This window comes from Notechis scutatus, chromosome 4, assembly GCF_049901735.1.
Source record: "Notechis scutatus isolate UNSWTSFEM ecotype Mainland chromosome 4, rNotScu1.2, whole genome shotgun sequence".
Taxonomy (NCBI): Eukaryota; Metazoa; Chordata; class Lepidosauria; order Squamata; family Elapidae; genus Notechis; species Notechis scutatus.
In genome coordinates, this window is record NC_142012.1 from 103704899 (window position 1) to 103719926 (window position 15028).

Consider the following 15028-nt stretch of genomic DNA (forward strand, 5'->3'; position numbering starts at 1 on the left):
AATAGCAGCCATCCTTAGCAACCCCAAAGATAAAATTGACCTGGAAAACCAAGGCGTATACGAAGTCCCCTGTGCATCATGCCCGGCCACATACATTGGACAGACCAATAGAAGAATAAGTACCCGCCTGGATGAACACAAAAATGCAGTCAAAAAGCTGGAACACACTTCCTCACTAGTCCAACACATGGAAGCTACAGGTCATAGCATCAACTTCAATGGCACCAAAACCCTGGCCACTATGGAAAACCCTAGCCACAGAGTCATCAGAGAAGCCATAGAGATTGAAAAAAGACCAGAAAGCATGAACAGAAGAGATGATTCCACCAGGCTGTCAATCATTTGGAAACCTGCACTCACAAACAAAAAATCTCCACACCACAAGCCAGGCAAACACCTGGGCACAAACAGATCCCCCTGATACCTCCAGCTCAAACACACCCCAACCAGGCACCCAGATGAAACCCAGCTTCCTAACTAATGATAGCCGTCCATTTACCCGAAGCCAAGCTGCACTAAAGGCCTCCAATAAAGCAACACAATGCTGCCAGCCAATCAAGATACAAAAAGAGCCAAAAAACAGACAGAAGATATCAGAAACACCCATCAAGCAGAACACAGCAAACTCCGAGACCAATAAACACAGACCAAGACTCCCAACCAATCAGGATGAAGAAAAACCATTCTGGCACAGCAATAGGCTGCCCCAAATTTAAATCTGAAACCACTGTAAAAGTCTGACCCACAGACGGACACAATACAGAAGCCTGATGATGGCAGATGAGATTCTGCTGAAACGTTGCTACAACTTTAAAAGAACTACAATGGCGTGGGAAAATACCGAACCAAGCCGAACACCATATATATATATATACATATACATATACATATACATATACATATACATATACATATACATATACATATACATATACATATACATATACATATACATATATATATATATATATATATATATATATATATATATATATATATATATATATATAATTTTAATAAAATATAAAGTTTATAAAATTAATTTGGCTCTTCAATTCATCATTACATCTATCCTCATAGCAGTGTAGTGTGTTATCTTCTCAGTTATAGAACAGAAATACTTTTTAAAATTAGATATCAAACTCATAGCCTGGATCCATTTGTTAAAATCAGGTGAATGACTTACTTTCCACTTTGTAGAATTACCTCTACAGGCTCTATAGTATGTATAGTCGTTAGGCTTTCATGAGATGAAAACCTCCTAATTCTCCACTGATTTTGCTTGTCAGAACGTCACAAAAGCTGACCGCATGACTTTGGGGAAAAGCGTCTGAAATTTGCCAAGCATCTGAAATTTGATCACATGACCATGGGGATTCTGCAATATTTGTAAAAATATTTTCAAAATGGCCATGAGTCACTTTTTTTCAGTGCCATTGTAACTTTGAACGGTCAGTAAATGAACTGCTGTAAGTCGAGGACTACCGTACCTGTACTTGAACATCTGGACAGCATCTGTCTAGAGAAGACTTCTTTTACACACAAATCTGGATCAAGAAAGAGAAATTGAAACTTTTATTGGGATATTTACTGTTGAAACATAAAACCCTTTCTATGCTTTAGCTGTCTTTCTGGCTCTGAACTTATATTTGGTTCTCTAACTTTATTTTTTAGTTTCTTCTAAAGTCTGTAATAAACTGCTCTGCATCCTCAAGGGAAAGACATGGGTTTTGTTTTTCTTTCCTTCTTGCTCATGATCTCAGTGACATAACATGATTAATAAATATTTTCTTCCTGTTATTTTTTTTTCCTTGGGGGCAGGCATATATATTCAGCCACAGGTCCCATGAAGATAAACAATTGACTAATTTCTTGGCTTATTTCTTCTGTTTGCCTCACTTTTTTTCTTCCTAGAGAAAATGTCCCTAATTTTAGCCTTTCTTTTCTAAATTTTAAAATGATATCATCTGCAAAAACATTCTAACTATACCATAAATGGAAAGCTTGTAAAACATAGCTGCCTGCATTCAAAGAAGATAACAGCATATAAAGGTATATCTTTTTGTTTGTGTCTATAAACTCCTTTTTTGATAGAGCTTCAATAAAATTACCAGTATATGTTACTCAGATGAAGGTGAGCAAAGAAACTAAAAAATAAAGTTTTTTAGAAGAAACTAAAAAATAAAGTTAGAGAACAGAACATAAGTTCAGAGCCAGAAAGACAGCTAAAGCATAGAAAGAGTCTTAGGTTTTATGTTTCAGCAGCAAATGTTCTATTGTGGGGTAGTGGCTAAAGACCAAGGAGATACAAATTAAAGTCCAACTTCAATATAAAAAACTCACCAAGAGATTTTGGCCAAGTCAAAATCCTTTCCTTCCAATCTTCGTCACAGAGCTGTTACTAGAATAAATTGAAGGACAGCTCTTCCTATAAGCTATCCTGAGCTCCTGAAAGAAAATCAAGATGTAAATTGATAGATAATAATAATTACTCAGAGGTGGACTTGCTTATATAGTAATAGATCTGAAAGAGAGTGACTAATTTGAAGTCACCAGGGAGTTTTAATAGCCCGCTGCTATTAACATCTATGAATTCAGATAACTATGTTTTATATCTTTCCTCTTTATTGTATGATAAAGGAAGAATAATAGGATCGGAATGATGTTATCCTGGGATAGAGAAGCATTCCACCAGAAAGAAATTGGCATCTGTCATTGCAAATTAGTTATATTGAAGTAGCAGAGTTAGTATTTCAGTATCATTCTTATCATGATTATTTTATATTGTAAAAATTCGTATTCCATTTTCTGAGGAAATACTAGCAAAGGCATTTCAGACCATTAGCTTTCTGATTTCCCATGCACTGAATATCAATTCCTCTTCAGAGGACTAACATGTTGTCTTTATTTTTAGGATTTGAGCTGATATCCAAATGCTGCAAATAACTACCACCTCTTCCTTGTTTCTTCTAAAGAGACCCATAGGATCAGAGTCCTATGAATTTCAGATCATAAATTAACAACTCTTTCACCTTGTGAAACCAAAGAAATACAATTTGTTTATATAACAAAGTTAGCATGGAAGAAAAAGGAGGGAATACCTCCTTTATATGGAGCAAGGGAATAATGGACTGGTACTAAATTGAAAATCAGTGGTGCGGTGGCCTAGAGGTGGAGCTCTTGCCTCACAATGAGGAGGCTGCGAGTTCGATCCTGGGTAGAGGCAGATATTTCTCTCTTTGGGCACAATGAGAATATATCTGCTGAACAAAACTCTGCATTGGTGACAGGAAGGGCATCCGGCCATTCAACACTCTACTCGCTCCATTCAGTTGTCCAGACTCCAACCCTACTGTTGGATGACTAAATTGAAAATCAATTCCCCTGGACCTACCAGGGGAGGTAGAAGTCCTACCACGATGATCATATAGCTTCCCGTATGAATAGAAAGGACACATTAAGTATTATATGGTGCCATGTTTAAACATATTTTGAATAGCAACATGCATGTTATTAAACATATCAACAGGTGAGTAACAGAATATTCATTTCAAATAGTTCAGATGCAAATACATGTAATCCCTGACTTATAACAGTTCATTTAGTGATCGTTCGAATTTACAATGGCACTGAAAAGAATGACGTATGACTGTTTTTCACACTTAAGACTATTGCAGCATCAACTGGGTCATGTGATCAAAATTCAGATGCTTAGCAACTAACTCATATTTATGATTGTTGCAGTGTCCTGGGGTCATGTGATCTCCTTTTGCAATCTTCGGACAACCGAAATCCAAGGGGGGAACCAGATTCACTTAACAACCATGTTACTACATTAAGAATTGCAGTGATTCGCTAAAACAACTGTGGCAAGAAAGGTCATAAAGTGGGGCAAAATTTAACGTAACAACTGTTTCATTTAGCAACAGAAATTTGGGGCTCAATTATGGTCATAAGTCATAAAGTGGGTGTATAGAGCAAAACAGGTGGTTCAGGAGCCAGGGAGAAAATTTAAAATTGTAAGAGTGCATTCCCCACCTCAGTTATATTGAGTTAAGCAGCAGCAGCAGCCAAAAAAGCCAATGCAATCCTAAGTTGCATTAACAGAGGGATACAATCAAGATCAAGGGAGGTACTAATCACACTCTATAAAGCCTTAGTAAGACCACACCTAGAGTAATGCATCCAGTTTTGGTCACCACACTATAAAAAAGATGTTGAGACTCTAGAAAAAGTGCAGAGAGGAGCAACCAGGATGATTAATGGACTAGAAACTAAAACATATGAAGAACGGTTACAGGAACTGGGCATGGCTATTCTAGTGAAGAGAAAGACCAGGGGAGACACAATAGCAGTCTTCCAATATTTGAGGGGCTGCCATAGAGAGGAGGGGGTCAAGCTATTTTCCAAAGCACCTGAAGGCCAGACAAGGAATAATGGATGGAAACTGAACAAGGAAAGATTTAACTGGAAATAAGGAGAAACTTTCTGATAGCGAGAACAACCAACCAATTCAACATCTTGTCCTTAGAAGTTGTGGGAGCGCCATCACTTGAGACTTTCAAGAAGAGATTGGACTGCCATCTGTTAGAAATGGTGTAGGGTCTCCTGCTTGGGCAGGGGGTTGGATTAGATGACCTACAAGGTCCCTTCCAACTCTGATTTTTTGTTAATCTGTTAAAAGTGAATGTTCCTTCCACTGGAAAACAGTCTATCCTCATCGATTGTAGGAATGCTATTTCCCCCCTCTAATGTGATATATGTCATCACCTGCCACCAATGCTGCTAATCTATCATTCTAGGCATCTGATGATGTAAGATGCAGCTCATGAAATCATTTTCCTTGCAATAAAAGGTACTATCCAATACTTTTTTAGCACTGCTGGTAACGTTACAAATGTTAAAGGTAAAAGAAATGGCCTTTTCTCATCAAAGCAAATGACCAAGTGAGTTGTCATGGGGTTCAGGGATAGACACAAACAACTGCGTTCTGTATTATATATGGAAAATTATTCTACTAAATGGTTGTATACCATTTCTATTTTTCTCTTTCTTGGTGGGTCACTGTTGGAGATCTTCATAGCCATCAGGGTATTGTCAAGCCCCATTAGCTTGGAAAGATGACACAGATTTCAGGAAGACATATTTCCAAATTCCATGCTTGCCTGGAGTAAGTCCAATTCTTTCTTTAAAATTGTAAAAGTGCATTCCAAGCTTCAGTTATATTGAGTTAACTAAAGAGGAATTTCTTTCAAATGCTTTTGTCCCATGTCCAGTGGTGGGATTCAAATAATTTAACAACCGGTTTGCCCAGGGTCAGGTTAGCTGTCATGGGAGGCGTGGCCCAACCTGGCCCTGGGTGAACTGGTTGTTAAATTAACACACACATACACACACACACACACGCACCATGGTGTGGATCCTGGGTGCTGTGCTTGCAATGGAGAAACAGGCAACAGATGGACAGCACGAGGGAAGGAAGAGGAAGGAGCATGGAGAAGAAAGAGGGAAAATGGCCTTCTGCTTCCCTTGCACCGGCTGCTCCGTTGCCCCTTTCTCCATTGCAGTGAAGCACAGTGCCCATGATCCACTTTGATAATGAGGGGGTGGGTAATTTAACAACTGGTTTGCCAGTGAGAAACAGCTGAATCCCACCACTGCCCATGTCCCTCACACTTGGACTGAAGGTAATCCCTCTAGGTAATCCTTAAAATGCCTTCTCTTTCCATTGCCCCTATACTCTCACAAGATGCTCAGACATCTTTTCTCTTAACAGGAGTTGTTCTCTGCTGTGCTGTCCCTGACTATGAAGATACATGTGTAAGAAGTGGATAGCTTTACTTAGATATCTTCCCAAAGGGAGGCATGTATTGCATTACAGATGGGAAGGCTGTGGCACCAAACATCAAGCTGCCTGGCAGATTAATACACATGTCTTGAAGTGTTCAGGACCTGCTATGAAAAATGCAATTTCCAATATGACAGGAAACAAAGGAGTGGCTAAATGTGAATCCCTATGGGGGAGACTGAAAGAAAAAATTAAATATCAAATATTTACAGCTACATACAAAGACATATTCAAAATCTTCTATCCAATCTGACAGAAAGGGGAACCAGTTAATACATGAGACTCAAAATAACATGGCATACATTCAGATAAATTAAATGAACTTTTAGTAAGTAAGATCACGGACTTAATTTACAATAAAACCAATTTTAAAAGAAGACAAGAAAGATCAACGATGGCAAGAATGACATAATAGATGGAATAAAGCAAGGAATCTTATTCTCCTTCCCCAAGGGTTTGGGTGAAGAGCCAGATGGTGGGCCCTCTTCTGTATGTAAAGATATGTGTATTTATTTACCTGAGAGGTAGTTTGATTCAGAGGCACTGAACTAATAGCAGGAAAACCTGAGTTATAACCATATATTAGGTATAGAAGCCAACTTGGTGACTTAGGCCAGTCATTTTCTCCTAACCCCAAGAAGGACAGCAATGACCAATCACTGATGAAAATGTTGCCAAGAAAACGTCAAGGACTTGTCCCTGTGATTACCAAGAAGCAGTTTTGATTTGAAGGCAAGCCTCCTTCCCTTCATCCATCATAGTCTGCATATTCAGTTATATTAAAAATTCTGAAGATAAATTTCCCATTAAAACTTAATCTTTAAAAAAACCCTCTTTCCTATGCTTTTCAATACTACGAAAATTAGAAGCATCTAAGTATTGGGTTGCATATGCAAATCTATATCTATGCTTCCTGTATATAGCTATGTGGTGCCTGTTTTTCAATGGATAGCCTTCAAATTCAAAATGGTTTATTTAACAAAAAATGAAAAGCAACAGGATTTCATTGCTGTATGAACATAAGAGTATTAAATTATTTCAGCAGTAGAAGAAACGTCTAATTTAAATAACCCATTTGGCACAATGCAATATGTTGGTTTGATGAGTCTGATATTCATTCATTTTGTTTAAAACATGTGTTCAGTCATTCTAAATAGTTGAATTTTGGCCTTTTTCCAATATTTTTACTGGCTTTGTAAGGCTTACAGGAACTGAGAGGAGAGAGAGAGGGAGGAAGAGAAAGGGAGAGAAAGAATCTCTCTTTCTCTCCCTCCCTCATCCCCCCTCATTCTCAGCCAGGGTGGCACAGTGGCTAGAATGCAGTACTGCAGGTTACTTCTGCCTACTGCCTGTTGCCAGAAGTTCAGCAGTTCGAGGCTCACCTGTTGAATGTTGACTTAGCCTTCCATCATTTCGAGGTTGGTAAAAATAAGGAAACAGCTTAGAGAGGGCTATAAAGCACTGTGAAGTGGTGTATACATCTAAGTGCTATTGCTAAAGAGACTGCAACAGAAAGAAAATATCCCAGACATTAATAAGGAATCTCCATTTTGCACATTTGTAAATCTAGCAAAGTACACTCCATAGTACACTCCATAGTACTTTATAGCACTCTGAATGATATGGTGGCCTAGAAATGCAGTTCCTGCCTCACAATCAGGAGACTGTTGTGATCCTAGAGAGTGGCAGATATTTTTCTCTCTGAGTGCAAAGAAAAAATATCTGCTGCGAACTCTGTGCAGGCGTCAGGAAGAGCATCTGGCCAATAAATGCTCAGCTCCATTAAGTTGCTGGACTCCACCCCGATACAAGGGATTATGGGGTCATTAAAAAATGAAGCAGGCCCTGCCATAGTGCAGAAATAACACTAAAAAGTCCTTTATAGCACTCTCTGATAAGTTTACAAATGTCAGCATGTTTCCTCCAACCTCATTTTATTGACCTCAGAAGGATGGAAGACTGAGTCAACCTTGATCTGATCAGAATCGAACTCCTGGTTATGATCAGAGTTAGTCTGCAATACTGCTTTGTAACTACTGCACCAGCATAAATCCTTTAGAACAGGGGTCTCCAACCTTGGTCCCTTTAAGCCTGGCGGACTTCAACTCCCAGAATTCCCCAGCCAGCTTTGCTGGCTGGGGAATTCTGGGAGTTGAAGTCCACCAGGCTTAAAGGGACCAAGGTTGGAGACCCCTGCTTTAGAAGATGAATTCGTCTTCAGAATAACACTTGACTGATAGTTTTTTTCCTCTTCCTTCTAAATATTTTCAGTCAGAGGAAGAAAAAAATAGTCAAGAAAAAGTAGCTATACTCCAATAAGCACTTTTTCTAAACATGATAGGTGCCTGATGATAAATTTTAAGTATAAAATAAGATAAATGGTGACTCAATACACAATGCTATATTATCAGAGCTTGTTTTCTTAGCTTTTTTAAATATTTGGAGTCAATTATCATTGAGATTTACCTCAGATTCCATAATCTCTATATATTCACTTGGTTGTGATAGATCTGTGATCAAACATTATGACATTTCTTTTTAAAGTTTAAAAACAAAATAATCATCCATATAGAGCCAAAAATCAAATTAAACCTTTATATCCATGCAGTAACCTAATCCTTAGTTAATTATCTGACAGCCTTTTCTTTGGTCACCAAACAAAACATAAATCAGTAGATTTTATACATGTGTAGATGAACATATCTTGAAGTCTAGTTTATAGCATCTCTATAATTAGTGCTTTCTCAAATTTAATGAGACCAAAATGTTAAAAGACACATTGGAAAGTCCACATTAAGGCCATATGGACATCTCTCATAACATGTTGCATATTTCAAATATGTCAGATGGCCAAATAGAAATTGAGGGGTTGTGGTGCTGGAGATCAATCAAGATCAAGTGAGGTACTAATACTACTCTATAAAGCCTTAGTAAGACCACACCTAGAGTACTGCATCCAGTTTTGGTCACCACATTATAAAAAAGATGCTAGAAAAAGTACAGAGAAGAGCAATCAGAATGATTAGGGGACTGGAGACTAAGGCATATGAAGAACAGTTACAGGAACTGGGCTTGGCTAGTCTAGTGAAGAGAAGGACCAGGGGAGATATGATAGCAGTCTTCCAATATTTGAGTGGCTGCCACAGAGAGGAAGGGGTCAAGCTATTTTCTAAAGCACCTGTAGGCCAGACAAGGAATAATGGAAACTGAACAAGGAGAGATTTAACCTGGAAATAAGGAGAAACTTTCTGACAGTGAGAACAATCAACCAATGGAACAGCTTGCCCTCAGAACTTGTGGGAGCGCCATCACTTGAGGCTCTCAAGAAGAGATTGGATGCCATTTGTCAGAAATGGTGTAGGGTCTCCTGCTTGGGTGGGGGGTTGGTCTAGATGACCTATAAGGTCCCTTCCAACTTTGATTATCTGTTATTTGTTATCTGAGATCACCTCACCTCAAAATCTTTAGCAGCAGCCTCAAACTAAAAAAATATTCATTTCCCAAGCATGATTCCACAGAATTCTCCTTAGAAAATGTTTTGAGAAAATGAAATGTTCTCCATTTATAAATGATATATCCTCATGCATATTAGGATGAAGGCTTTCTAATTTATTCCCTCTAAAATCATCTCATGAATGGGTCTCTTCACCCAGAAACTTACATGTTACAATTACATTTCATGAGATGATATCCTGAATTTTAATCAGCCTGGTAACTAGTACCTCCCTGTATTTTCCTATGCTTCAGACTGAAATTTTAAAATATGTGTTCTAATTAATAAACCATTTTAGCACTGCCAGAGTGTAATTTGGCAATCTAAGGAAATAACTGGAGGAAACTGTAATGAAGCCAAAATTATAATTTTAACTGAAGCTAATTTGGCCAAACAAAATTGGCTTTAATTCAATCCCTTTAAATTTTTCAGTTTTCACAACTGATATGTTTTAAATAGGATTCACACACACATATCTGGGTAGTTAAATGAAGAATAGTTATATTGCAGTTCTGTTGAATCCTAAAGTTCTACCTGACATTTATTAGTTTAATTTAGTTTATTGACATTACACCTCATACAACGAAATTAAATGCCGTCTTCAGTATACATTATAACTATAAAAATAAAACACAAACACGCATCCTTCACATTCTATACAATTGAATTGAAAACCCGATATTGTATTAATATTGCACTATACAGTGGAATTCAATATAGTTACTCCACTGGGATAGAAGTTGTTTTTCAGCTTATTTGTCCTTGTTTTTATTATTCTGTACCATCTGCCAGATGGTAATAGTTCAAAAAAAGTGTTTCCAGGATGAGATGGATCTTTGAGGATGTTTTGAACTTTCTTAAGGCAGAGGGAGCTATAAAGCTCTTCCAAAGAGGGGAGAGGGTAACCAATGATCTTCTGGGCAATGACATTAACCCTCTGTAGTGCTGTTCTATTTATCACTATGCAATTGGCAAATCATACACAGGTGCAGTAAGTTAAAATACCCGTTAAGGTGCAGCCAGAACAACCAGTTCGCCGAAAATGTGAGCATGCGCAATTGGGGTGAATGAGCCAGATATATGGAACGGGATAGCACTGGGGTGGGTGTGTGGGCCCAGCCAGCGGTTGTAACTTACCAGTATGGGTGAACCAGTTCAAATCAGTAGCAACCTACCACTGGGTTCAGTGGTAGAAGGTCATCAGCAGTTTTTTATTCAGTTGTTTTCTGAGAAGTCTCAGGTAGTCTAATCTCTGCTTGGCCCTTTTGACCAGTACTGCAATGTGAGCACCCCAGGTCAGGTTCTCTTTTGTGATAATACCCCAAAACTTAAAACTGGCCAGTTGCTCTACTCAGTCTCCATTGATAAGCAAGGGCTTGATGTGTGATCTATTCCTTCTATAGTCCACTATAAGCTCCTTGGTCTTATTGGTGTTAAGGACCAAGTTATTGTCTCCACACCACAAAAGCAACTGGTCCACCTCATCTTGGTAAGAAGACTCATCCCGCCTGGAGATGAATCCCACCACTGTTGTATCATAGTAATAGTATTACTAGCGTGAGTGGGAATGCAGTCTTTAGCTTAGTTGTGCAAAACAGGACTCAATATTTTTTTTAAAAAATAGCATTTGTACTGACCTGAAATAGTTGACTACATAAAGAAATTGCAGTTTGAAATAGATTAGAAATAAATACCAAAGTGACACAGAGAGCAGATTAATCCTGTGTTCTTCATGATTAATGATAAATTGTAAGAATGGGGACAGAACAGGTGAGCCAGTATTTCAAGAACAATTGCATAAAGAAAGAGCAAAATGAAATAACTTTTTTCACATCTTACTCCAACTGAAATCCTAGTTAATTTATAACTGTTTAATTATTTACTTTCTATACATACATCACTGTTCTAAAATATACATAGCCTTTATTAGTACTCATTCCCTGCAAAACTTTAAATAGCTTTCTCCATTCTAAATAATCAAATGCTTGTTAATATTATTTTAAATTCCAATAATATGTGATAAAGAATTTAAATATAGAGAATACACAGCAATGGAAAAGCTATATAGATTAATGAAATTTAACGTAATGTAATGTAATATAATTATACCATACCTACGATACAATACAATACAATACAATACAATACAATACAATACAATACAATACAATACAATACAATACAATATATGGCATAATAGTTCATGAGAGAGAAGTAGTTAGAAAAGAAACATATTGCAAACATAGGTCTGGCTACAGAAACAGGGTTGACAGAGAGATGTAGTTTCAGGGACCAGGGTCTAAATTATCAGAAAACTGAATGGTATAAGAGGGACTGAACCTTACAAGGATTGTGAAAAGTAATAGAACAAAGAAAGGTGCACTAGACCAGGAGACCTTTAAAATGAATCCTGGAAGGACTGGATTAAAAAAAAAACACCTTGATACATAACTTCAGGTAATGAATTGTACATCATGAAGGACATGAGAGATACTTTAATGTGGCTTATTAAATCACCAAGGTTTTCTTTAAAAAAAAATGATACTTTGGTTCATAAATTTTATGGCTTTTTTGCAATGCAGCAATACTGTATAACAAATGACAAGTAAAAAATGAGAGTATAAAATGAAAATATTTAGTAGATATAATATAGACCTGGTACAGCGATTGCTGTAATAGGAGTATAGCAATTGAAAGATACAGTTTGTTCGAAAGGAACAAATTTTCACAATTCGATTCTTACTATGTTACAGAGCACCTGATTATGACATCGAACATGTAAACAAGTTAAATACATTACTAACATGGGCTGCATCCTGCCCATACCCTTTTATCTTTCTTGGTGATTTCAATCTACCTCATATTGAATGGACCCTAAATGAATGTACAACTGAAATCATACACACAACCTTCTACAATGCTATTACAAATCTGGGACTGGAACAACTAGTAACCAACAACACTAGACTAAACAACTGCCTCGATTTCATCTTCTGCAATAGTTTGAATTTAATTTATGGAATACAAACTAAAGAACCCTTTTCCAGCAGTGACCACAATATGATTGACTTTTGTCTCAACATACGCCCACACAAAAATCACCACAATGATGTAATCCCCAATTGTAACTTCAAAAAAGGCAACTATGATCTTATAGACAACGATCTCTCATCCCTTGATTGGCAATCTCTATTCACTGGATGCAATACTGTTGAAGACCATTACAACATATTTTTACTTGAAGTCAAAAGAGTCATCAAACTATATGTACCAACAACAACTCCCAAAACAAAACAAAAAAGCAGATTACCCATAACAATAAGGAAACTTCAATCCAAAAAGAGATCACTCTGGCGGAAAAACAAATCTGGTCACGTTGCCAATTTCAAAAGCCGATACAAAAATTTATGCCACCAGATAAAGACCGAATGCATCAATTATCACATTAAACAAGAGGAAAACCTTCTAAGCACCAATTCCACCCGTGCTTTTTACAATTTTGTAAACAACAAACTAAAAGACTCAAGGTCTATCCCACCCTTGATAGGACCTGATGGTAAAGACTGCAACGACGACACCATTAAAGCCAACATCTTTAACACATTCTTCAGCTCAGTATTTGTAAACAGCAATGGATCATGCCCAGTATTTCCTAGCCGTACCACAGATAACAACAATGATCTAATACATATCGATTTTACAGAAGACAATGTTGAAAAAGCACTACGCAATCTAAAACCATCTCTATCTATTGGACCGGATGGAATATGTGCCTACTTCTTAAAAAAAGCTATCCACTGCCATAGCCAAACCTCTAAGCATAATCTTTGAAAAATCTTTCAGGACCAGCTCCTTGCCTAACCTATGGTCACAAGCCACAGTCATCCCCATCTTCAAAAAGGGAGACCCAAGCCTAGTTGAAAATTACAGGCCAATCTCCTTATGCTGCATCACCTGTAAAGTCATGGAATCAATTATTAACCAATCCATCATCCTCCACTTAGAGACAAACAACCTACTCTCCAATAAACAATTTGGTTTCAGAAAAACTATCCTGTAATCTGCAACTCTTACACTGCAAAAACATATGGACGACACAACTCGACCAGGGCAAAGCAATAGACGCAATCTACATAGACTTCTGTAAAGCCTTTGATTCAGTGGTACACGACAAACTACTCCTAAAAATAAAATCCTATGGTATCTCTGGACAACTGAATAACTGGATAGAAGCATTCCTGGCAAACAGACAACAAATGGTCAAAATTGGGAGCGTCCTATCAAATTCTGTACCTGTCAATAGTGATGTCCCCCAAGGCAGTGTTCTAGGACCAACTCTCTTCATACTCTACATAAATGACCTCTGTGATCATATTAAGAGCAATTGCGTTCTTTTCGCTGATGATGTAAAGCTGTTCAATACCACAGACAATACTGCTACCCTACAAAAAGATCTTGACTATGTATCAGAATGGTCAAACAAATGGCAACTTCAAATCTCAACAAATAAATGCTCTGTCTTACATATTGGCAAAAAAATCAGAAAATAAAATACAAGCTGAATAGGCAAGATCTTGTTGATGACCCAAGCTCTGTAAAGGACCTTGGAATACTCACCTCTAATGATCTAAGTGCTAGAGCCCACTGCAACTACATAGCCAAAAAAGGCATTAAGAGTTGTTAACCTAATCCTACGTAGCTTTTTCTCTGGTAATATCACACTACTAACCAGAGCATACAAAACATTTGCTAAACCAATACTCGAATACAGTTCATCAGTCTGGAACCCACATTACGTATCTACTATTAGCACAATTGAGAAAGTCCAGAAATATTTCACAAGAAGAGTTCTCCACTCCTCTACTGGTTGTAGAATACCTTATGCCACCAGACTTGAAATTCTAGAACTAGAAAACCTTGAATTACGCTGTCTTCGGTCTGATTTAAGCATGGTATATAAAATCATACATTGCAATGTCCTACCTGTCAATGAATACTTCAGCTTCAACCATAACAACACAAGAGCACACAATAGATACAAACTCAAAGTTAACCGCACCAAACTTGATTGCAGGAAATACGACTTCAACAATAGAGTGGTCAATGTCTGGAATACTCTACCCGACTCTGTAGTTTCTTCCCCAAACCCCAAAAACTTTAACCTTAGACTGTCTACTATTGACCTCACCCCTTTCCTAAGAGGTCTGTAGGGGGCGTGCATAAGCGCACCAACGTGCCTACCGTCCCTGTCCTATTGTTTCTCTTATTCTTCTTTTATTTTTCTTATATGTACCCATTTCATGTATTCACAACTATGTATACACTTATACTTATTATCTTGTAAACAATTGGCAAATCAAATAAATAAATAAATAAAATAAATAAGTAGAAAAGGAAACCTAGTAGAAAAAAAGGAAGAAACTGTGCTATATTATTTAAAGTGTATCTGCTCTGGAGGGCTTCTTATGATTGTCAGTGGACACGATGCAGGTTCTTCAAAAGCTTTGCACAACTTTTACTATATTTCACACTTTCTCCAAGACTAGTTGAATAGGGTTAATTTCACTCTGCCAGTTCAAATAAGTTGGCCCACCCTCATAAGCATGGTTTTGGCTTATTTAGTCTTATCCCATCTTTTTAGGTTCTTAAATGTTGTCATGGCTGATAGCCAAATCTGATCCTAGGTT